Source organism: Nyctereutes procyonoides, unplaced genomic scaffold, assembly GCF_905146905.1.
Source record: "Nyctereutes procyonoides isolate TBG_1078 unplaced genomic scaffold, NYPRO_anot_genome, whole genome shotgun sequence".
In the NCBI taxonomy this organism is placed as follows: Eukaryota; Metazoa; Chordata; class Mammalia; order Carnivora; family Canidae; genus Nyctereutes; species Nyctereutes procyonoides.
The window spans coordinates 74,576,689-74,602,413 of NW_026575125.1; the positions used below are offsets into that span (position 1 = coordinate 74,576,689).

Here is a 25,725-nt window from a genome sequence, read left to right on the forward strand (position 1 = left end):
ACTTTCCTCGACATCTTAAAAGCCATCTACGAAAAGCCCACAGCAAATATCATTCTCAATGGGAAGCACTGGAGCCTTTCCCCTAAGATCAGGAACAAGACAGGGATGTCCACTCTCACCACTGCTATTCAACATAGTATTGGAAGTCCTAGCCTCAGCAATCAGACAACAAAAAGACATTAAAGGCATTCAAATTGGCAAAGAAGAAGTCAAACTCTCCCTCTTCGCCGATGACATGATACTCTACATAGAAAACCCAAAAGCCTCCACCCCAAGATTGCTAGAACTCATACAGCAATTTGGTAGCGTGGCAGGATACAAAATCAATGCCCAGAAATCAATGGCATTCCTATACACTAACAATGAGACTGAAGAAAGAGAAATTAAGGAGTCAATCCCATTTACAATTGCACCCAAAAGCATAAGATACCTAGGAATAAACCTAACCAAAGAGGTAAAGGATCTATACCCTAAAAACTATAGAACACTTCTGAAAGAAATTGAGGAAGACACAAAGAGATGGAAAAATATTCCATGCTCATGGATTGGCAGAATTAATATTGTGAAAATGTCAATGTTACCCAGGGCAATTTACACGTTCAATGCAATCCCTATCAAAATACCATGGACTTTCTTCAGAGACTTAGAACAAATTATTTTAAGATTTGTGTGGAATCAGAAAAGACCCCGAATAGCCAGGGGAATTTTAAAAAAGAAAACCATAGCTGGGGCATCACAATGCCAGATTTCAGGTTGTACTACAAAGCTGTGGTCATCAAGACAGTGTGGTACTGGCACAAAAACAGACACATAGATCAATGGAACAGAATAGAGAACCCAGAAGTGGACCCTGAACTTTATGGTCAACTAATATTCGACAAAGGAGGAAAGACTATCCACTGGAAGAAAGACAGTCTCTTCAATAAATGGTGCTGGGAAAATTGGACATCCACATGCAGAAGAATGAAACTAGACCACTCTCTTGCACCATACACAAAGATAAACTCAAAATGGATGAAAGATCTAAATGTGAGACAAGACTCCATCAAAATCCTAGAGGAGAACACAGGCAACACCCTTTTTGAACTTGGCCACAGTAACTTCTTGCAAGATACATCCACGAAAGCAAAAGAAACAAAAGCAAAAATGAACTATTGGGACTTCATCAAGATAAGAAGCTTTTGCACAGCAAAGGATACAGTCAACAAAACTCAAAGACAACCTACAGAATGGGAGAAGATATTTGCAAATAACATATCAGATAAAGGGCTAGTTTCCAAAATCTATAAAGAACTTATTAAACTCAACACCAAAGAAACAAACAATCCAATCATGAAATGGGCAAAAGACATGAAGAGAAATCTCACAGAGGAAGACATAGACATGGCCAACATGCACATGAGAAAATGCTCTGCATCACTTGCCATCAGGGAAATACAAATCAAAACCACAATGAGATACCACCTCACACCAGTGAGAATGGGGAAAATTAACAAGGCAGGAAACAACAAATGTTGGAGAGGATGCGGAGAAAAGGGAACCCTCTTACACTGTTGGTGGGAATGTGAACTGGTGCAGCCACTCTGGAAAACTGTGTGGAGGTTCCTCAAAGAGTTAAAAATAGACCTGCCCTACGACCCAGCAATTGCACTGTTAGGGATTTACCCCAAAGATTCAGATGCAATGAAACGCCGGGACACCTGCACCCCGATGTTTCTAGCAGCCATGTCCACAATAGCCAAACTGTGGAAGGAGCCTCGGTGCCCATCGAAAGATGAATGGATAAAGAAGATGTGGTTTATGTATACAATGGAATATTACTCAGCCATTAGAAACGACAAATACCCACCATTTGCTTCAACGTGGATGGAACTGGAGGGTATTATGCTGAGTGAAGTAAGTCAATCGGAGAAGGACAAACAGTGTATGTTCTCATTCATTTGGGGAATATGAATAATAGTGAAAGGGAATATAAGGGAAGGGAGAAGAAATGTGTGGGAAATATCAGAAAGGGACACAGAACATAAAGACTCCTAACTCTGGGAAATGAACTAGGGGTGGTGGAAGGGGAGGAGGGCGGGGGTGGGGGTGAATGGGTGATGGGCACTGGGGGGGCACTTGACAGGATGAACAGTCGGTGTTATTCTGTATGTTGGTAAATTGCACACCAATAAAAAATAAATTTATTTTTAAAAAAAGAAAAAAAAACGGGAAATGATAGGGTTGAGTGGAAGTGGTTGTATCTTGACAAAAAGTGCCACCCACCTTATAACTCACACCTCTCTCCTCTTGCAGAGGACTAGCAGACTATTACCTTCTCCTGATTAACCTCACTCATAGAGAGTAAAGGAGGAGACCAACAGTGTCGGTTTCAGTCTGGCTTTTCCTCATGGGGGAGGTTTTACTTTCTCTTTAACCCTTTGCTCTGTTAGAGCAGTACATTTCAGAATTGGTTTTGTGTCTGTCATATCCCTAGGAGGGTGGTTCTACCCATTTAGTCATCTGGGGTGACTATACCCAGGTTTATCTGGGGTGACATGGAGTTTCTGCTTCATGTAAGACCTTCTATATCAGTTAGGGGGTCCTGGGACCATATCCACACAATGCAGAAGATAATAGAGACCGAGTTCTCAAAGACTTAAGACTCTGGTCTGAACATCTAATTCTCCTGATGGTTCCTCAGGGTTGCTCTTACACCTGACACTTATGTGACCCTTTTCTATCTCGTCTCTCTCCTGTCCATAAAAGTACACCCACAGTGAAATTTCCTCTGTAAGCTAACAGTGGAGAAAACTTTTCTAAACATGATTTCAAATCCAGAAGCCATAAGAGAAAACAACAATACATTCAATTTCATTAAAAAAAAAAACAGAAGTAAACTAAAGTGAAGAATTACAAACAGAGAAAAATACTTACAATTTAGGTCACAAGGTTTATATACGTTGTAACAGAGATTATGAAAAAGCAAAGGCAAAATACAACATGTGAGGGAGCAAGGGCAGTAGATACAAACAGGCATTTTGCTGAAAAAAATGTTCCTTAAACATATAAAAGATTTCAAAAAAAAAGAAAAAAAACATATAAAAGATTTCTAAGCCTCTTTTTTTTCTTGAGTTTATATTTTAATCATCTAGTGCTCTTCCTGGCAAGTACCTTCCTTAATCACCATCACCTATTTCACCCATCCTCCTACCCACCTCCCCCCTGGTAGCCATCAGTTTGTTTTCTATAGTATAGTCTATTTCCTGATTTATTTCTCTCTATTCCCCCCTTCACTCATTCGTTTTGTTTCTTAAATTCCACATATTAATACATCATATGTTATTTGTCTTTCTCTACTGTGCTATTTTGCTTACCATTATACTCTCTAGCTTCATCCACATCGTATGGCAAGATTTCATTCTTTCTATGTTTGAATAATATTCCATTATATATATGTCCCAATTCTTCTTTATCCATTCATCAATCGAACACTTGGGCTGCTTCCATAATTTGGCTATTGTAAATAATGCTGCGATAAACATAGGGATGCATGTATCCCTTCGAATTAGTGTTCTTGCATCCTTTGGGTAGATACTCAGGAGTGTGATTACTGGATTGTAGGCTAGTTCTATTTTTAACTTTTGGATACTGTCTTCCACAATGGCGGTAGCAGTTTGCATTCCTACCAACAGGGCAGGAGGTTTCCTTTCTCTCCACATCTTCCCCAACACTCATTGTTTCTTGTGTGTGTGTGTTTTAAAGATCTTATCTATTTATTTATTTAGAGAGAGAGCATAGCAAGGGGAGGGGCAGTGAGAGCAGGAGAGAGAATATTCAAGCAGACTCCCCACTGAGCATGGAGTCCATGGCAGGGCTCAATCTCAGGACCCTGAGATCACGAACTGAGCCGGAATCAAGAGTCAGACCCTCCGCAGAGCCACCCAGATGCCCCTCTCGTGTTTTTGATTTTCGCCCTTCTGACAGCTGTGAGGTGGTATCTCAGTGTACTTTTGATTTCCATTTCCCTGATGGTGAGTGATGTTGAGCATCTTTTCATGTGTCTGATGGCCATCTGGATATCTTCTTTGAAGAAATGTCTGTTCACGTCTTCTGCCCATGTTTTAATTGGATTATTTGTCTCTTAAGTGTTGTATGAGTTCTTTACAGATTTTCGGACATGTCGTTTGGAAATAATCTTCTCCCATTCAGTAGGTTGCCCTTTAGTTTTGTTCATTGTTTCCTTACTTGTACTTGCTTCTGGAGCCAGCAATTTGTTTTCTAAGAAACTACCCCAACGAGAATATGAATAATAGTGAAAGGGAATATAAGGGAAGGGAGAAGAAATGTGTGGGAAATATCAGAAAGGGACACAGAACATAAAGACTCCTAACTCTGGGAAACAAACTAGGGGTGGTGGAAGGGGAGGAGGGTGGGGGGTGGGGGTGAATGGGTGACGGGCACTGAGGGGGACACTTGACGGGATGAGCACTGGGTGTTATTCTGTATGTTGGTAAATTGAACACCAATAAAAATTAATTTATTAAAAAATAAAAAATAAAAATAAAAAAAAAAGAAACTACCCGAAAGAAACAATGTGAAAAGACAAAAGGCGTAAGCACAAAGCCATTCCTGGCAGAACAACTCATAACTGGAGAAGACAAGAAAAAAAGGCATGCCCACCAATAAGGGACTGTTTGAATAAGCCATGGTACATCTATATCCTGGAGTACCATGCAGCTATTAAAAACGAACAATGACTCTATCCATACTGCTATGAAGTAATCTCCAAGATGTATTATTAAGTGAAAAAAGCCAGGTGCAGAAAAGCGTATAGAGCTGTTGCTGTCCAATATGGTAGCCACTAGTCACAAGTAGCTATTTACATTAAATTAAAATACATGGAATTAAAAAAAATCAGTTACTCAGTTACAGTTGCCACGTTTTAGGTGCTAAATGTTAAATTCCTGAATAAAAGGTTCAAGTAGCTAGCTGCCATTGTGTCAGACAGTGCAAGTACAGAACATTTCTCTCTTGGCAGAAATTCCTATAGCATAGCTCTGGTGTAGAATAAGACAACTTATATCTACGAAAGGTGTGGAAAACTAAAACACACGATACATTTCCTGGTATTTAAAAAACTAAATGGTTAAAATTAAAGATGATAAAGATGCTTGCCTATAAGGGAACAGAAGAGCAGCCCAGGATCCAAGCTGATGATGTATATTCTCTCTTTTTTTTCTAATTGGAGTTCAATTTGCCCACATATAGCATAACACCCGGTGCTCATCCCCTCAAGTGCCCCCCTCACTGCCCATCACCCAGTAACCTGCATTCCACGCCCACCTCCCTTTCCACCACCCCTTGTTCGTTTCCCAGAGATAGGAGTCTCTCATGTTTCATCTTCCTCTCTGATATTTCCCACTCATTTCCCCTGCTCTTTTGTTAGGTTTATTCCTAGGTATCTTATGCCTTTGGGTGCACCTGTAACACTGATTGACACCTTCATTTCTCTTTCTTCAGTCTCATTGTTAGTGTATAGAAATGCCATTGACTTCTGGGCATTGATTTTGCATCCTGCCACACAGCTAAATTGCTGTATGTGTTCTAGGATTCTTGGGGTGGAGTCTTTTGGGTTGTCTAGGTACAGTATCCTGTCATCTGCGATGAGGGAGAGTTTGACTTCTTTGCCAATTTGAATGCCTTTTTTGTTGTTGTTGTTGCCTGATTGCTGAGGCTAGTCCTTCTAGTACTATGATGAATAGCAGTGGTGAGAGTGGACATCCCTGTCTTGTTCCTGATCTTAGGGGAAAGGCTCCCACTGTTTCCCCATTGGGAATGATATTTGCTGTGGGCTTTTCTTAGGTGGCTTTTAAGATGCTGAGGAATGTTCCCTCTATCCCTACACTCTGAAGAGTTTTGATCAGGAATGGATGCTGTATTTTGTCAAATGCTTTCTCTGCATCTATTGAGAGGATCCTATGGTTCTTGTTTTTTCTCTTGCTGATATGATCAATCACATTGATTGCTTTACGAGTGTTCAACCAGCCTTGCATCCAGGGGGTAAATCCCACTTGTTCATGGTGAATAATCTTCTTAATGTATTGCTGGATCCTATAGGCTAGTGTCTAGTTGAGAATTTTTGCATCCGTGTTTATCAGGGATACTGGTCAATAATTCTCCTTTTTGGTGGGGTCTTTGTCTGGTTTTGGAATTAAGGTGATGCTGGCCTCATACAACGAGTTAGGAAGTATTCCATCCCTTTCTATCTTTCCGAACAGCTTTAGTAGAATAGGTATGGTTTCTTCTTTAAACGTTTGATAGAATCCCCCTGGGAAGCCATCCGGGCCGGGACTTTTGTGTCTTGGGAGGTTTTTGATGACTGCTTCAATTTCCTCCCTGGTTATTGGCCTGTTCAGGTTTTCTCTTTCTTCCTGTGCCAGTTTTGGTAGTTTGTCGCTTTCCAGAAATGCGTGCATTTCTTATAGACTGCCTAATTTATTGGCGTATAGCTGTTCATAATATGTTTTTAAAATCGTTTGTATTTCCTTGGTGTTGGTGGTGATCTCTCTTTTCTCAGTCATGATTTTATTAATTTGAGTCTTTTCTCTCTTCTTTCTAATAAAGCTGGCTAATGGTTTATCTATCTTATTAATTATTTCAAAGAAACAACTTCTGGTTTTGTTAATCTGTTCCACAGTTCTTTTGGTCCTATTTCATTGAGTTCTGCTCGATTCATTATTAACTCTCTTCTGCTGGGTGTAGGAACTATTTGCTGTTTTTTTTCTCCAGCTCCTTTAGGTGCAAGGTTACTTTTGTATTTGAGTTCTTTCCAGTTTTTAGATGGATGCTTGTGTTGTGATGTAGTTCCCCCTAAGGACTCATTTTGCTGTATCCCAAAGATTTTGACCATTTGTATCTTCATTCTCATTACTTTCCATGAATCTTTTTAATTCTTCTCCAATTTCCTGGTTGACCCTTTCATCTTTTTGCAGGATGGTCCTTAACCTCCACATGTTTGAAATCCTTCCAAACTTTTTCTTGTGATTTAGTTCTAATTTCAAAGCATTATGGTCTGAAAATATGCAGGTGATGATCCCAATCTTTTGGTATCGGTTAAGACCTGATTTGTGACCGAGTATGTGGTCTATGCTGGAGAAAGTTCCATGTGCACTTGAGAAGACTGTATATTCAGTTCCTTTGGATGTAAATTCTGTAAATATCTGTGAAATCCATCTGGTCGGGTGTATCATTTAAAGCTCTTGTTTCGTTGGAGATGTTGTGCTTAGGAGATCTGTCATTTACAGAAAGCGCCGTGTTGAAGTCTCCCAGTATTAGTGTATTATTATCTAAGGATGTCTTACCTTTGTTTATTAATTGATTGATATACCTGGCAGCTCCCACATTTGGGGCATAAATATTCATGATTGTTAGGTCCTCTTGTTGGATAGATCCTTTAAGTGTAATATAGTGTCCCTCTTCACCTCTTACTACAGCCTTTGGGATAAACTTTATCTGATAAAAGGATGGCTACCCTGCTTTCTTTGAGGACCATTTGAATGGTAAATGGTTCTCCAACCTTTTATTTTCAGGCTGTAGGTGTCCTTATGTCTAAAATGAGTCTCTTGTAGACAGCAAATAGTTGGGTGTTGCTTTTTTATCCAGTCTGAAACCCTGTGCCTCTTAATGGGGTCATTAGGCCCATTCACTTTCAGAGTTATTATTGAAAGATATGAATTTAGTGTCATCATAATACCTATTCAGTCCCTGTTTTTGTGCCTTGTTCCCTTGGACTTCCTGTTTCCATTACAGAGTCCCCCTTAGTATTTCTTGCAGAGCTGGCTTGGTGGTCACATATTTTTTCAGTTTCTGCCTATCCTAGAAGCTCTTTATCTCTCCCCTTCTATTCTGAATGAGAGCCTTGCTGGAAAAAGTTTTCTTGGCTGCAGGTTCTTCTCATTTAGGACCCTGAATATATCCTGCCAGCCCTTTCTGGCCTGCCAGGTCTCTGTGGAGAGGCCTGCTGTTAATCTAATATTTCTCCCCATAAAACTTAAAGATATTTTGTCTCTTTATGCATTAAGGATTTTCTCTTTATCTTTGGAATTTGCAAGTTTCACTCTTAAATGTAGAGGTGTCAAGCGGGTTTTATTGATTTCAGGGGGGATCTCTCTATCTCCTGTATCTGAATGCCTGTTTTCCTTCCCAAGTTAGGAAAGTTCTCAGGTATGATTTGTTTAAATACATATTCTGGACCTCTTTTCCTTTCGGCGCCCTCGGGGACCCCAATTAAACATAGATTTTCCTTCTGAGGCTATCATTTATTTCCCTTAACCTATCATCATGATCTTTTAATTGTTTTTCTCTTTTTTCCTCAGTTTTCTCCTTGCCATCAACTTGTCTTCTATGTCACTCACTTGTTCTTCTACCTCGTTAACCCTAGTCCTTAGGACCTCTAGTTTGGATTGCATCTCATTTCACTGTATTTGAATTTCTGCCTGATTAGATCCAAATTCTGCAGTCTTGAAGTCTCTGGAATCCTTTATGATTTTTTCTAGAGCCACCATTAGCTTTATAATTGTGCTTCTGAATTTGCTTTCTGACATTGAATTGTATTCCAAATTTTGTAACTCTGTGGTAGAGAGGACTGTTTCTGATTCGTTCTTTTGAGGTGAATTTTTCTGTCTAGTCATTTTGGTCAGTGCAGAGTGGCCAAAAACAAGTTGTACTGGAAAAAGGAGAAAAGAAAGAAGAGAAAAAAGAAAAAAAAGGAGAAGAAAAAAAAAAGAGGGGAAGCAAACTGAAAACAAAAAACAAGATGGAGTATTTTCTGATTCTATATACTGTAAATCCCTAGACTTCCCCTGGAACTTTCCAGTGCTGCTTGGTCAATAACTTGCTTTTCCCCTGCTCTTCTAGCTGGACTTCTGGGTGAGGGGCCTGCTTTGCTGATTCTCAGGTGTGTGCACCTGGGGAAGCTGCTCAGCCCCCTGCCTGGTGCATGGCTCAGTGGGAGTTGTTTATCCTGTGAGGCCACTGTGAGGCTCAGTGGGAGTTGTTTATCCTGTGAGGCCCCAGGAGGAACAACAACAGTGGCGGAAGCCAGCTCTCCAGCTCTGCAGTCGGCTCCCACAGGAGCTACTGCAGCTCCCAGTCCACAGGGGCCTCGATGCTCTGGGGCGGGGGGGCACCGATCTGCACAGTTCGGGGCCCAGTGGCAGAAGCGTCCTCGCTCTCCTGGGCCCTCCCAGCCTCTGCCTGTCCTCGGGAGAAGCCCCGGATCCTGGGCTGTGTCCCCCAGCACCCTGGGCTCAGGGCCTGAACTGCTTGAATCACGCTCTTGGGCCCCGTAGCCGTGCAGAGCAGCTGCCAGAGCCGCCCGAGCTGCTCCCGGCTCCGCTGGGCGCACGCTGCAGCACTTTATGGAGCTCAGCCGTGGTGTGTGGCACGCTCTCCCCGGGGTACAGGTCCTCTGTTAGTGCCCCCGGAAGCCTGAGGGCATCCCCGCTCCTCCTGGGTCCTGCTCCAATTCCCTGCGAGTGGCTTTCTCTCCGGGAAGGTTGGAGAAGCTCCTGCTTCTCAGGATAGGGTCTTTCCTGTCCTGGGGGCACTCGCGCGCGGCCTTAGCATGGCTCCTCGCAGGGCCTCTCCCCCTTGGAGGCTTTTTTATTTCTTTATTCCCCCCCACACCGTCTTCCTAGCTTAATAAAAGTGCAAACTCTTCTCACTGTAGCATTCCAGCTGTTCTCTCCTTAAATCTCAGACCGAATTCATAGGTTTTCAGGATGATTTGAAAGTTATCCAGGTAATTTGGTGGGGACAGGTCACTTGGGGACCCTACTCTTCCGGCATCTTGCCCCCTCCCTCCCTGCCCCCCTCTTTTATCTCATTTATGCTTTGGTGGTAAATGTTGGGGCTTTCAACAAGTATTTCTGATTTATATAAATTTAGGACTGAGCATCTTCTAACATACTGAACTTATTATACTCAGAACCAAGAGGATCACCCTCTAGGACCCCTCAAGTAGACTGCATTCTCCCTCCACTACAACTTCATCACTATCACCTTCTCCCAGGTCCCACTTTTTTCTTCTCTTTTTTATTTTTCTTCCGCCTTACTTTTGTTTTTTTCTCTCTTCTTTTTTTTCTCTCTCTTTTTTAATTTCTTCTGCTTTGGGATTCTTGGCCTTTATTTTTTACTGCTTTGTTTTAAAATTTGTTTTTCACCTTCCTGGTTCTTTTGTTTTATTTAGTTCTGATCTTTGTTTTCAATTTCTGGTCTCTGACCTTGTCAGAATCAACTAGGGTGAAATTTACTTAGGTTGGGGTTGATATTCTTGACTCAGCCCACTCATACAGCCATTTTGCACTGAGCAAAACTACTAGAAGGAATAACTCACCACAGAAGAAAAAATCAGAAATAGTACTCTCTGTGACAGAGTTAAAGAATTTGATTTTCAATGTGATGTCAGAAAGCCAATTCAGAAGCACAATTATAAGGCTACTGGTGGCTCTGGAAAAAAGCATAAAGGATTTAAGAGACTTCCTGACTGCTGAATTTAGATATAATCTGGCCAAAATTAAAAATCAATTGAATAGGATACAATCCAAAGTGGAGGTCCTAACGAGGGTTAATGAAAAAGAAGAAAGAATGAGCGACATAGAAGACAACTTAATGGAAAGGAAGGAAGCTGAAGAAAAAAGAGAAAAACAATTACAAGACCATGAAAAGGTTAATGGAAATAAATGATAGCCTCAGATGGAAAAAATCTACGTATAATTGGGGTTCCAGAGCACCAAGGGGGACAGAGGACCAGAAGGCATATTTGAACAAATCATAGCTGAGAACTTCCCTAATTTGGGGAGGTAAACAGGCATTCAGATCCAGGAGATAGAGATGTCCCCCGCCAAAAAAAAATCAATAAAAACCATTCAACACCCTGACTTAAAATAGTGAAACTTAAAAATTCCAAAGATAAAGAGAAAATCCTTAAAGCAGCAAGAGGCAAGAAATCTCTAAGTTTTAAGGGGAGAAATATTAGATTAACAGTAGACCTCTCCACAGAGTCCTGGCAGGCCAGAAAGGGCTGGCAGGATATATTCAGGGTCCTAAATGAGAAGAACGTGCAGCCAAGAAAACTTTTTCCAGCAAGGCTCTCATTCAGAATAGAAGCAGAGATAAAGAGCTTCCAAGATAGGCAGAAACTGAAAGAATATGTGACCACGAAACCCACTGTGCAAGAAGTATTAAGAGGGACCCTGTTTTTCTTTTGAAAGAGGACGCACAAAGAAATAATCCACAGAAACAGGGACTGAATAGATATTATGATGACACTAAATTCATATTGTTCAATTGTAACTCTGAACATATCATTCAATAGTAACTCTGAACATAAATGATCCCACCAAAAGGGATCAATGCAGGGTTTCAGACTCTATAAAAAAGCAAGACCCATATGTATGCTGTCTACAAGACACTCATTTTAGACCTAAGGACACCTTCAGACTGAAAATGAAAGGGTGGAGAACCATTTACCATTCAAATGGTCCTCAAAAGAAAGCCCAGATAGCAATACTCATGTCAGATAAAGTTTATCCCAAAGACTGTAGTGAGAGATGAAGAGGGCCACTGTATCATACTTAAAGGGTCTATCCAAAAAGAAGACCTAACAATCATGACTATTTATGCCCCGAATGTGGGAGTTGCCAAGTATATCAATTAATAACCAAAATAAAGACATATATAGATAATAATACACTAATACTGGGAGACTTTGTGATGGCACTTTCTACAAATGACAGATTTTCTAAGCACAACATCTCCAAAGAAACAAGAGCTTAAATGATACACTGGACCAGATGGATTTCACAGATATATACAGAACTTTGCATCTGAACGCAACTGAATACACATTCTTCTCAAGTGCCCATGGAACTTTCTCCAGAATAGACCACATACTGGGTCACAAATCAGATCTTCACTGATACCAAAAGATTGGGACCATCCCCTGTATATTTTAAGACCACAATGCTTTGAAACTAGAATTCAATCACAACAAGAAATGGGAAGAAACTCAAACACATGGAGGTTTAGAGCATCCTGCCAAAAGATGAATGGGTCAACCAGGAAATTAGAGAAGAATTACAAAGATTCATGGAAACGAATGAAAATGAAGATACAACTGTTCAAAATCTTTGGGATACAGTAAAAGCAGTCCTGAGAAGGAGATACATAGCACTACAAGCATCCCTCAAATAATTGGAAAAAACTCAAATACACAAGCTAACCTCGCACCTAAGGAAGTGGAGAAAGAAGAGCAAATAAAACCTGCACCCAGGGGATCCCTGGGTGGCGCAGCAGTTTGGCGCCTGTCTTTGGCCCAGGGCGCGATCCTGGAGACCCAGGATCGAATCCCACGTCGGGCTCCCGGTGCATGGAGCCTGCTTCTCCCTCTGCCTATGTCTCTGCTTCTCTCTCTCTCTCTCTCTTTCTCTGTGACTATCATAAATAAATAATTTTTTTAAAAAACTACACCCAGCAGAAGAAGAGAGGTAATAAAGACTTCAGCAGAACTAAATGAAATAGAGACCAGAAGAACTGTAAAACAGAGCAACAAAAACAGGAGTTGGTTCTTTGAAAGAATTAATAAGATATGATAAACCATCAGCCAGCCTTATTAAAAACAAGAAAAGAGTCAAATTAATAAAATCATGAATGGAAGAGGAGTGATCACAGCCAATACCAAGGAAATACAAATGACTTTAAAAACATATGAGCAGCTATACACCAATGAATTAGGCAATCTAGCAGAAATGGATGCATTTCTAGAAAACCACAAATTACCAAAACTAGAAGAGGAAGAAATAGAAAACCTGAACATGCCAATAACCAGGGAGGAAATTGAAGCAGTCATCAAAAACATCCCAAGATGCAAAATCCCAGGGCCAGATGGCTTCCCAGGGGGATTCTATCAAACGTTTAAAGAAGAATCAATACCTATTCTAAGAAAGCTGTTCCGAAAGACAGAAAGGGATTGAAAACTTCCAAACTCGTTCTATGAGGCCAGCATCACATTAATTCCAAAACCAGAGAAAGACCCCACTAAAAAGGAGAATTATAGACCAATATCCCTGATGAACACAGATGCAAAAATTCTCAACAAGATACTAGCCAATAGGATCCAATAGTACATTAAGAAGCTTATTTACCATGACCAAGTGGGATTTATCCCCGGGATGCAAGGCTGGTTTAACCCTTGTAAAACAATCAACGTAATAGATCATATCACCAAGAGAAAAAACAAGAACCATAGGATCCTCTCAATAGATGCACAGAAAGCATTTGACAAAATACGGAATCTATTCCTGATCAAAACTCTTCAGACAGTAGGGATAAAGGGACATTCATCAGCACGTTAAAAGCCACCTGTGAAAAGCTGACAACAAATATCATTCTCAATGGGGAAACACTGGAAGCCTTTCCCCTAAGATCAGGAACAAGACAGGGATATCCACTCTCACCACTGCTATTCAACATAGTACTAGAAGGACTAGCCTCAGCAATCAGGCAACAACAACAACAAAAAAGGCATTCAAATTGGCAAAGAAGTCAACCTTTCCCTCTGCAGATGACATGATATTGTACCTAGAAAACCCAAAAGACTCCACCCCCTATATTGCTAGAACTCATACAGCAATACAGCAATGTAGCAGGATACAAAATCAATGCCCAGAAGTCAGTGGCATTTCTATACATTAACAGTGAGACTGAAGAAAGAGAAATGAAGGTGTCAATCAGTGTTACAATTGCACCCAAAAGCATAAGATACCTAGCAATAAGCCTAACAAAAGAGGTAAAGGATCTATACCCTAAAAACTACAGCACACTTCTGAAAGAAATTGAGGAAGACACAAAGAGATGGAAAAATATTCCATGCTCATGGATTGGAAGGGGTTAATATTGTGACAATGTCAATGCTACCCAGGACAATTTCCACAATTAATGCAATCCCTATCGAAATTCCATGGACTTTCTTCAGAGAGTTGGAACAAATCATCTTAAGATTTGTGTGGAATCAGAAACAGCCGCGAATAGCCAGAGGAATATTGAAAAAGAAAACCATAGCTGGGGGGCATCACAATGTCGGATTTCAAGTTGTACTACAAAGCTGTGGTCATCAAGACAGTGTGGTACCGGCACAAAAAAAGACACAAAGATCAATGGAACAGAATAGAGAATCCAGAAATGGGCCCTCAACTCTATGGTCATCTAATGTTTGACAAAGCAAGAAAGACTATCCACTGGGTAAAAGACAGTCTCTTGAATAAATGTTGCTGGGAAAATTGGACATCCACATGCAGAAGAATGAAACTAGACCACTCTCACCAGACACAAAGATAAACTCAAAATGGATGAAAGATCTAAATGTGAGACAAGATTCCACCAAAATTCTAGAGGAGAACACAGGCAACACCCTTTTTGAACTCAGCCACAGTAACTTCATGCAAAATACATCTATAAAGTCAAGGGAAACAAAAGCAAGAATGATTTATTGGGTCTTCATCAAGATAAAAATCTTCTGCACAGGAAAAGAAACAGTCAAAAAAACTAAAAGACATCCTACAGAATGGGAGAAGATATTTGTAAATGACATATCAGTTAAAGTGCCAGTATCCAAGATCTATAAAGAACTTATGAAACTAAACAGCAAAGAAACAAACAATCTAGTCATGAAATGGGCAAAAGACATGAACAGAAATCTCCCAGAGGAGGACATAGACATGGCCAACAAGCACATGAGAAAATGCTCTGCATCACTGGCCGTCAGGGAACTACAAATCAAAACCACAATGAGATACCACTTCACACCTGTGAGAATGGTGAACATTAACAAGACAGAAAACCACAAATGTTGGAGAGGATGCGGAGAAAAGGAACCCTCTTGCACTGTTGTTGGGAATGTGAACTGGTACAGCCACTCTGGAAAAATGTGTGGAGGTTCCTCAAAGAGTTAAAAATAGACCCTATGACCCAGCAATTGCATTGCTGGGGATTTACCCCAAAGACCCCAAAGATATAAATGCAGTGAAATGTCAGGACACCTGCACCACGATGTTTATAGCAGCAATGTCCACAATAGCCAAACTGTGGAAAGAGCCTCGGTGTCCATCAAAAGATGAATGGCTGAAGAAAATATGGTCTATGTATACAATGGAATATTACTCAGCCATTAGAAACGACAAATACCCACCATTTGCTTCGACGTGGATGGAACTGGAGGGTATTATGCGGAGTGAAATAAGTCAATCGGAAAAGGACAAACGTTGTATGGTCTCATTCATTTGGGGAATATAAAAATTAGTGAAAGGGAATAAAGGTAAAGGAGAGAAAACGAGTGAAAATATCAGTGAGGGTGAGAAAACATGAGAGACACCTAACTCTGGGAAATGAACAAGGGGTAGTGAAAGGGGAGCTGGGAGGAGTTTGGGGTGACTGGGTGATGGGCACTGAGGGGCGCACTTGGCGGGATGAGCACTGGGTGTTATATGTTGCCAAATTGAACTCCAATAAAAAATTAAAAAAAAACCCTCTGGTTACATATAATCATTCTCTATTTTCTTATTAATTGTGTGCATCATGTGTTGCTGATTTATCTTTTAATCTACATAATAATATTGAATCTCTTAACATTTCGCAGGGTCCACATGGTGTTTCCCTCTTTATAGATGAGAAAACTGAGCATCACATCCCAGGTGTGGGTGAGGCCAAAACACCTGTGTGACTTATGCTGCCTTTGCCATTTCGTCAAATGCCCCCAAGGACCCCATGAGGGAGGGTTCACTGTTCAATCCCTGGATTGGGCAGCTTAGTGCCCCATCCTGCCCTATGTCATTGGCAGAGCTCAGACTGGAACCCACGTCTTTCTGACCCCCAAAGCCCTTACTCTTCCCATTGGGTGTACTATTATGGGCTTTGTTTCTGACCATCATGGGAATCCCCACTCAGTTTAGACAATGTGGAAAATAAATTCAAGTATGGAGGGGAAAATAGCCACCAACTCTGCAACCCACTGACAAACTGTTAACTGTTCGGGTTCCTTTCCTGACATTTGAACACTGTTTATAATTTTAATTTTCTATGGCTATTGGTGGCAACTCTTTTGTCTTCATTCCTACTGTTTTAAACCAAATCATACAAATATTGTTTTTAATGAAGAAGGAAAGCTATGTATTATCTTTCAAAATGAATTAACTATTGCAAGAATGTGATAGGAAAAACCTTACATAAAACATTCAGAGGACATATTTCCTTTTTTCTCAAATTAAAGAACTTCTTATTAAAACTAATTACAGCGAAAGTCTATAAAAACAACATGTTTGCTTACAGGCAACGCACATCCAGAGTATGTAAATTTAAGCCAGGATTAAGTGACCTTCATACATATTCATAAGGAATCTTGAAAGAAAGCCTTAAATGTGCCTAAATTGTTGATCTACTAAGATCTACTTTAAATACCACACTTTTTTTCACAGCAAATGTGGCGGATACAAAGAAATCCTTATCCTGTCCATGAGCCAGTCTATTTTCAGGAGCTAGGAAAAGTACAGAGATGAGGACTCACAATGGAAAGGAAATGAACTTTCTACGACAAAAGTACTCATTCTATTATATTGCGCACTAAACTAAGCTTGAATAGAAAAAAGGTTTAAAGTTTGATTTATGACACATGTTCCCAAGTAGAACTCCCAGGTGTGTGAGAGTCCATTGTATGAGCACAGACAGCCACACCTCACTTACTTTAACCAGGGCCTCAGCCTTAACATGCTGTGGCAATCTAGGGTCTGCCTCTCTTCTTACTTCCTTACACATACACAAGAAGCCCCTTTCCCTGGAAAAGCTTATTAATATTCCCAAACCTACAATGACTCCCAGTTCTTGAAAGCACCCCGTACTGAGCAATCCCCCATTTCCTTGAATGTTCTCTGAAATCGCCTAAAACAAGCCCAAATCCTATAATATTAATTCCTGTAATAATAATTTCTAATGCCCTATTATTGCTACACTTCATGTTTCTCCACGGTGTACATTACTCCCCACTGCAATGAGGAAAAAAACCAACTTTGTTTGGTTAAACATGTGTTCCTGGTAGTCTTTAGGTTAGAAACACTGATGACAGCTTGTTTACAATGGATTTGCCGTCAGAACACAGGTGTCGTGAAAACCACTGCTAAACCTAAACCAAACTGGGAAAGGAAAAGGCATACATCAACATCGTTGTCTTTGGACATGTAGATTTGGGCAAGTCTACAACTACTGGCGATCTGATCTACAAATGTGGTGGAATCAACAAAAGAACTATAGAAAAGTTTGAAAAGAAGCCTGCTGAGATGGGAAAAGGCCCCTTCAAGTATGCCTGGGTCTTGGATAAACTGAAAACTGAACGTGAATGTGGTATCACCATTGATATCTCCCTGTGGAAATTTGAGACCAGCAAGTATTATGTGACCATCATTGATGCCCCAGGACACAGATACTTTATCAAAAACATGATTATAGGCACATCTCAGGCTGACTGTACTGTCCTGATTGTTGCTGATATTGGTGAATTTGAAGCAGGTATCTCCATGAATGGGCAAACCCATGAGCATGACCTTTTGGCTTACACACTGGGTGTAAAACAATTAATTGTTGGTGTTAACAAAATGGATTCCACTGAGCCACCCTACAGCCAGAAGAGATATGAGGAGATCATTAAGGATGTCAGCACCTACATTAAGAAAATTGGCTACATCCCCAACACAGTAGCATTTGTGCCAATTTCTGGTCGGAATGGTGACAACGTGCTGGAACCAAGTGCTAACATGCCTTGGTTCAAGAGATGGAAAGTCAACCATAAAGATGGGAATGCCAGTGGAAACACACTGCTTAAAGCTCTGGATTTCATTCTGCCACCAACTCATCCAACTTATAAACCCTTGCATCTGCCTCTCCAGGACATTTACAAAATTGGTGGTATTGGTACCGTCCCAGTGGGCCAAGTGGAGACTGGTGTTCTTAAGCCTGGCATGGTGGTCACCTTTGTTCTGGTCAATGTTACAACTGAAGTAGTCTGTTGAAATGCACCATGAAGCTTTGAGTGAGGCTCTTCCTGGGGACAATGTGGGCTTCAATGTCAAGAACGTATCTGTCAAAGATGTTTGTGGCAATGTGGCTGGTGACAGCAAAAATGACCCACCAATGAAAGCAGCTGGCTTCATGGCTCAGGTGATTATCCTGAACCATCCAGGCCAAATCAGTGCTGGATATGCACCTGTGCTGGATTGTCACACAGCTCACATTGCTTGCAAGTTTGCTGAGCTAAAGGAGAAGATAGGTCGTCGTTCTGGAAAAAAGCTGGAAGACGGTCCCAAGTTCTTGAAATCTGGGGATGCTGCCATTGTTGACATGGTTCCTGGCAAACCTATGTGTGTTGACTATCCTCCTCTGGGCTGTTTTGCTGTTTGTGACACAAGACAGATGGCTGCTGTGGGTGTCATCAAAGCACTGGACAAGAAGGCAGCTGGAGATGACAAAGTCACCAAGTCTGCCCAGAAAGCTCAGAAGACTAAATGAATATTACCCCCAATACCTGCCACCCCAGTCTTAATCAGTGGTGGAAGAACAGTCTCAGAACTGTTTGTGTCAATTGGCCATTTAAGTTTAATAGTAAAAGACTGGTTAATGATAACAATGTGTCATAAAACCTTCAGAATGAAAGGAAAATGTTTTGTGGACCATTTGTTTGTGTGTGTGTGTGTGTGGCAGTTTTAAGTTATTAGTTTTTAAAATCAGTATTTTTTAATGGAAACAACTTGACCAAAAATCTGTTACAGAATTTGGAGACCCATTAAAACAAAAGTTTAATGAGAAAAAAAAAAAAAAGAAAGAAACACTGATAACAGAATGGCCTGATTTGGTTGCCCACCTCCCCACCCCTGGGTGCCAATGTTGTTTCCTAAGCCCTGTCAGTACTTGTTTCCACAGAATCTGGTCTCCTGAGCTGATTGAAGATCTTCAAGAGACAGGTGCAATGGTAGATGCCTTTACCAAGAAGCAGGTCGATTATGGTATGGGATAAAGTGTGACATGGGAAGACGGAAGGCAGCAAATGGGAGTCCAGCCCGGAGGGTCCAGAAGCAGCTTCTCTGTTCATTTCTCTGGGTCCTGACACACTCTGTTTAGGAATAGAGTGTCAGGGAGCCTGGGGCTGTGGACTTCATGTGAGTTTAGCTCAGTGAAGAGGCATTATTCCCTGTAAATCACTTCTTTTCCTATCCATTATGCACAAAGGCCTCAAGTTCATGGACACCTCCAACAAGGTGCACTTTTTACAAGGTTACTGATGTGGTAGGGGATGGACCATCCCTTCCTGTCCCTTTCAGGATCTTGGAGCCTTAGTAGGGCAGGAGCCCCAGAAGTAGCTGCAGGTCTCCAGGGGTAGTGGCCATAATGATGTCCTTTTCCATCACTCATTTCCAACTAGCTTGTGTGCCTTTTTCGGAACACCTCTAGATCCTATGTGTCACTCTATGCTCCTGACACTTTGCCTCAGAACCTGAGAACTAATCAGGTACACTTGCCCCTGGGATTCCTGCCTATCATCCTTAACCGAAAGTATTGAATGTGCCCCAAACTGCTCATCTTTCTAAATAAGGATCCCATTGATCTTATTTGACTGTTTATACCATTTTTGTTGTTCTTTGATTTGTTTGTTTTGGTCTTGGTAAGATTTTTTCATTTTTTCCTGAACTTTTTATTTAAATTCCTGTTAGTTAATGTACAGTATAATGTGAATTTCAGGTGTAGAATTTAGTGATTCATCATTTACATACAATACCCAGTGATCATCCCAGCAAATGCCTTCCTTAGTCTCCATTACCTACTTAACCCATCCCCCCACCCACAAACCCTCCAGCAACCTTGTTTGTTCTCTATAGTTAAGATCCTGTTTCCTGTTTGGCTCTCTTCTCCCCACTTATGTTCCTCTGTTTTGTTTCTTAAACTCCACATAGGAGTTAAATCATATGGTATTAGTCTTTCTCTGATTGACTCCTCTTAGCATAATACACTCTAGCTCCATCCACATCATTGCAAATGGCAATATTTCATTCTTTGTGATGGCTAATATTCCATTGTATGTATATATACCACTTTATCCATTCATCAGTTGATGGGCACTTGGCCTCTTTCCATGGCTACTGGAAATAATGCTATTATAAACATTGGGGTGCATGTATCCCTTCGAACCAATATTTTTGTACCCTCTTGTTACATACCTAGTAGTGCAATTACTGAATTACAAGGTAGTTTTATCTTTAAATTTTTGAGGAAGCTCCATACTGTTTTCCAGAGTGGCTGCACCAGTTTGCATTCCCAACAAAAGTGCAAGAGGGTTCCCCTTTCTCCTTACCGATATCTGTTGTTTCCTGTGTTGCTAATTTTAGCCATTCTGACTGGTATAAGGTGATATCTTATTGTAATTTTGATTTGTATTTCCCTGATGATGAGTGATGCTGAACATCTTTTCATGTGTCTGTTAGCCATCTGGATGTCTTCTTTGGGGAAATGTCTATTTATGTTTTCTGTCCATTATTTAATTAGATTATTTGTTTATTGGGTGTTGAGTTTAATAGGTTCCTTATATATTTTGGATACTAACCCTTTATTAGATATGTCATTTGCAAATATCTTCTTCCATTCTGAAGGTTGCATTTTAGCTATGTTGAGTATTTCCTTTGCTGTGCAGAAGCTTTTCATTTTGATGACGTTCCAATAGTTTATTTTAGCTTTTGTTCCCCTTGCCTCAGGAGAAATATCTAAAAAGAAGTAGTTGCTACTCCTGATATCAAAGAGGTTACTACCTGCGTTTTCCTCTAGGATTTTGATAATTTCCTATCTCACATTTACATCTTTCATCCATTTTAAATGTATTTTTGTGTATGGTGTAAAAGAGTGATCCAGTTTCATTCTTCTGCATGTTGCTATCCAGTTTTCCCAACACCATTTTGTGGAGGCCGAGAAAATTAAGGCCATTCCACTTTAAGTTCAGCGTTAGCACAAGTACAGCCATCCCAGGGCCCTGTGAATAAGAGCTAAATTTACATTACTTCAGTTACAGGGGAAAAAAAACAGCTTACAGCTTAATGTCCTAGGAAGCCCCATATTAGAATGAGAACAGAGCCCAAGCCAGGGGCAGGAAGCCCCATATTAGAATGAGAACAGAGCCCAAGCCAGTGGCAGAAAGTCCCATATCAGAATGAGAACAGAGCTCAATGCCCTTGAAAGCCCCATATCAGACTGTAAACAGAACTTGAAAAATTCCTCCACCCCTTCGGGAGGTCCCCTAGACCAGCCCATAAAACTAAGCTGAAACCCACCTCGGGGTCCAAGTCCCTGTTCCGCTGTGTCGGGTATACTGGGACCCAAGCTCCAGCTTGTAAATAAACCCTCATATGTTTGCATTGGTGTTGGCTCCTTGGTGGTTTCTTGGATTCGCAGTCTTGGGCACAACACATTTGTTGAAGAGACTGTCTTTTTCCCATTGGGTACTCTTTTCTGCTTTGTCAAAAGTTAGTTGACCATATAGTTGTGGATCATTTCTGGGTTTTCTATTCTGTTCCTTTCATCTATGTGTCTATTTTTTTGTGCCAGTACCATACTGTCTTGATCATTAAGCTTGAAGTCCAGAATTGTGATGCCTCCAGCTTTGCTTTTCTTTTTCAAGATTCCTTTGGCTCTTCAGGGTCCTTGGTGATTCCATACAAATTTTAGGATTGTTTGTTCTAGCTCTGCGAAAAATGTTGGTGGTATTTTGATAGGAATTGCATTAAATGTGTAGATTGTTTTGGGTAGTATAGACATTTTAACAATTTAACGATGTTTGTTCTTCCAATCCATGAGCATGGAATGTCTTTCCATTTCTTTGTGTTGTCTTGAATTTCTTTCATCAGTGTTCTAGAGCTTTCAGAGTACAGATGTTTTACCTCTTTCTTTAGGTTTATTCCTGGCAATCTTAGGGGTTTTGTGCAATTGTAAATGGGATAAATTCCTTAATTTATTTTTCTGCTACTTCATTATTGGTGTATATAAGTCCAACATATTTATGTACATTGATTTTTGTATCCTGCGACATTACTGAATTTGTGTATCAGGTCTGGCAAATTTTTTTGGTGGAATTTTTTGGGGTTTTCTATGTAGAGAAACATGTCATCCACAAATACTGGAAGTTTGACTTCTTCCTTGCCAATTTAGATGCCTTTTATTTCTTTTTGTTGTTTGATTGCTGAGGCTAGGACTTGCAGCACTGTTAAATAACAATGGTTAGAATAGACTTCCCTAACTTGTTCCTGACTGCAGGAAAAACTCTTAGTTTTTCCCTCTTGAGAATGATATTAGCTGTGGGTTTTTCATATTTGGCCTTTAAGATCTTGAGGCATGTTCCCTCTGAACCTACTTTGTTGAGGGTTTTTTCATGAATGGATGTTGTACTTTGTCATATGCTTTTTCTACATCTATTGAGAGGCTTATATGGTTCTTATCCTTTCTTTTATTAATGCGGTGTATCATGTTTATTGATTTGCAAAAATTGAACTACACTTTCAACCCAGGAATAAATCCTACTTCATTGTGGTGAATGATTATTTTGATGTATTATTGCATTAGATTTGCTAGTATTTTGTTGACAGTTTTTATATCAGTGTTCATCAGGGATATCGACCTGTAGTTCTCTTTTTTTAGTGGAGTCTTTGTCTGGTTTTGGTATCAGTGTAATGCTGGCCTTGTATAATGAGTTGGGAAGTTTTCTTTCCATTTCTGTTTTTTGGAATAGTTTGAGAAAAATAGGTATTAACTCTTTTTTAAATGTTTGGTTGAATTCCCAAGAAGCCATCTGGCCTTTGACTCTTGTTTGTTGGGAGATTTTTCAATACTGATTCAGTTTCTTTGCTGGTTATCAATCTGTTCAACTTTTTTTATTCCTTTCCATTTCAGTCTGGATAGTTTATATGTTTGTAGGAATTTATCCATTTCTTCCAGATTGTCTGATTTCTTGGCATAAAATTTTTCATAATATTCTCTTATAAATGTTTGTACTTCTGTGGTTATTAGTCGTTATTTCTCCTCTCTCATGTGTGATTTTATTGATTAGGGTCCATTCTCTCTTTTTTAAAAGATTTTATTTACTTATTTGAGAGGGAGGGAGAGAGAGAGAGAGAGAAAGAGAGAGAGAGAGAGAGAGAGAGAGAGAGAGAGAGCATGGGCAAGAGAGAGCAAAAGCAGGGGAGGGGCAGAAGGAGAAGCAGACTTCTGGCAGAGCAGGGAGCCCAACACGGAGCCCAATTCCAGGACCTTGGGATCATGACCTGAGCCAAAGGTATATGTTTAATAGACTGAGCCACCTAGGTGCCCCATTCTTTTTTCTTTTTCATATGTCTGCCTAAGGGCTTATCAATTTTATTATTTTTTTTCAAAGAACCAGCTTCTGATCTCATTGACCTGTTCTACTGGTTTTTTTTTTATTGTCTATGTCATTTATTTCTTCTCTAATCTTTATTATTTCCCTTTATCTATTGGCTTTGGGCTTCATTTGTTGTTCTTTTTCTAGCTCCTTTCAATGTAAGTTTAGGTTATTTATTTGAGATATCTCTTGCTTCTTGAGGTAGGCCTGTATTGCTATATACTTCCCTCTTAAAACCTTTTTTGCTGCATTCCAAAGATTTTGGACCATCATGTTTTCATTTTCTTTGTTTCCATGTATTTCCTATTTCTTCTTTAATTTCCTGGTTGACCCATTCATTCTTTAGTAGGATGTATTTGTGGTCCATGTATCTGTGTTCTTTCCAAATTTTTTCTTGTGATCGACTTCAAGTTTCATAGCATTGTGGTCAGAAAATGTGCATAGTATGATCTCAATCTTTTTGTACTTGTTGAAGGCTGATTTGTGACCTAGCATGTCATTTATTCTGGAGAATCTCCCATTTGCACTTGAAAAGAATGTGTATACTGTTGCTTTAGGGTGAAATGTTCTGAACATCTGTGAAGTCCATCTGGTCCAGTGTGTCATTCATACCATTGTTTCCTTGTGATCTTCTACTTAGATGATCTGTTCACTGATGTAAGTGGGGTGTTAAAGTCCCCTACTATTGTCATATTATTATCAATGAGTTCCTCTATGTTTGTTAGTAATGCTTGATATATTTGGGTGTTCCCAAGTTGGGGGCATAAATATTTACAATGGTTAGATCTTATTGTTAGATACTACCCTTCATTAGGATATAATGCACTTCCTGTGAGCTGTGGGGCCCAGGACTGCCTGCCCTACCCGGCCTGGTGCCAGCTGGCTGTGATGCACTGCCAACAGGCACTCTTCCATAGCCAGGGAGGCGCAGGTGCTGACAAAGGCCATGGGCCTCTTCCTGCCGGAGGTGCCCAACCTGTGCCAGCACTTCATCTGCCCCCCTGCCTATGCAAAGCTGCTGCAGGGCTCTATGCAGTGCAGTGGGCCTGCACCTCAAGCTGGGCCAGCCGGCCACTGCCAACCACTTCCAGCATACTGTCCAGCTGCACCCCCCACAGTTGCCCCTGGCCACACTGCAGGCGCTGGGTGATGCCACCTCCTGCCAGCTGCTGGTGTGCCACTACAAGGGTGTCCTGGCTATCTTTACACACATGCAGCACCTGGCGTGGGAGCTCTGCAGCCACCAGTACAGCTGCCAAAGTCGCTGCCCGGATTGCTGCCCCCACAGCCCCGGTCCTGCCTGCCACACTGCTACCTGCAAGCACTGGCTCTGCGCCTGGTGAGCCCACTCCCACCAAGCTGGAAGCCTTCTTCGACATGTTGGTCCCTGCTTCAAGGTGTCCCATGTGCTGCTGCTGCTCCTCCTGCAACCACCACCCACCAAGCTCCTACCAGAGCATGCCCATACTCTAGAGAAGTACTCCTGGGTGGCTTTTGACAGCCATGGGCAGGAGAGCAGTGGCCAGCTTCCTGAGGAGCTGTTCCTGCTGCTCCAGTCCTTGGTCATGGCTACCCATGAAAAGGACACAGAAGCTGTCAAGTCACTACAAGTGGAGATATGGCCACTGCTGAGTGCTGAGCAGAATCATCTCCTTCACCTTGTTCTACAAGAAACTGTCTCCCCTTTAGGACAGGAGATCTGATGAATCACATGAACTAAGCAACTTTTTGCCTGTGACTGAATTCTGTGCATCTCCCCTGCCGTTTAGAGCGGAGAGTGGGGGAAGGGAATAAAAAACATGAGTCCCCGCAGTTCTACCTTTATCTTATCCCTCTTGCCTCCATAAGAATTTACTTGATTGGAAGTTACCTGTATTCCAAAGACTTACTTCCATGACCGGGAGGGAAATAACAATGTGATGGGATTGGAATGGAGGACTTGTCTCTCTTCCCCAAAACTGCCCACATAAAAATAAGAACCCTCTTTATTTCTTACCTCTTCTTCCACCCAACTCCCCTGCCCCCCACATCTCTGTTTCAAAGGGAGGATTTGATTTTGCACAGCTCTAAGTACAATTTTTTATCAGCGATCTGATTTCTTAGCATAGGCGAGTGTCTATCGATGTGATCACCCAAGTTCTCCTTTGTTTCATCCACCCCATACATATTCCTGGGGATCATTTGATTACATACACCATTGTCTCTGCAGCCCTAAATCCATAATAAAGCTGTTCTGATGCTCCAAAAAGAAG

General features: G+C 40.9%; 1 pseudogene; it reads left to right on the forward strand.

Annotated features, from left to right (window-relative positions):
* Positions 1-24,480: 24,480 nt before the first annotated feature.
* On the forward strand, positions 24,481-25,176 carry LOC129518002 (40-kDa huntingtin-associated protein-like; annotated as a pseudogene).
* The last annotated feature ends 549 nt before the right edge of the window (positions 25,177-25,725 follow it).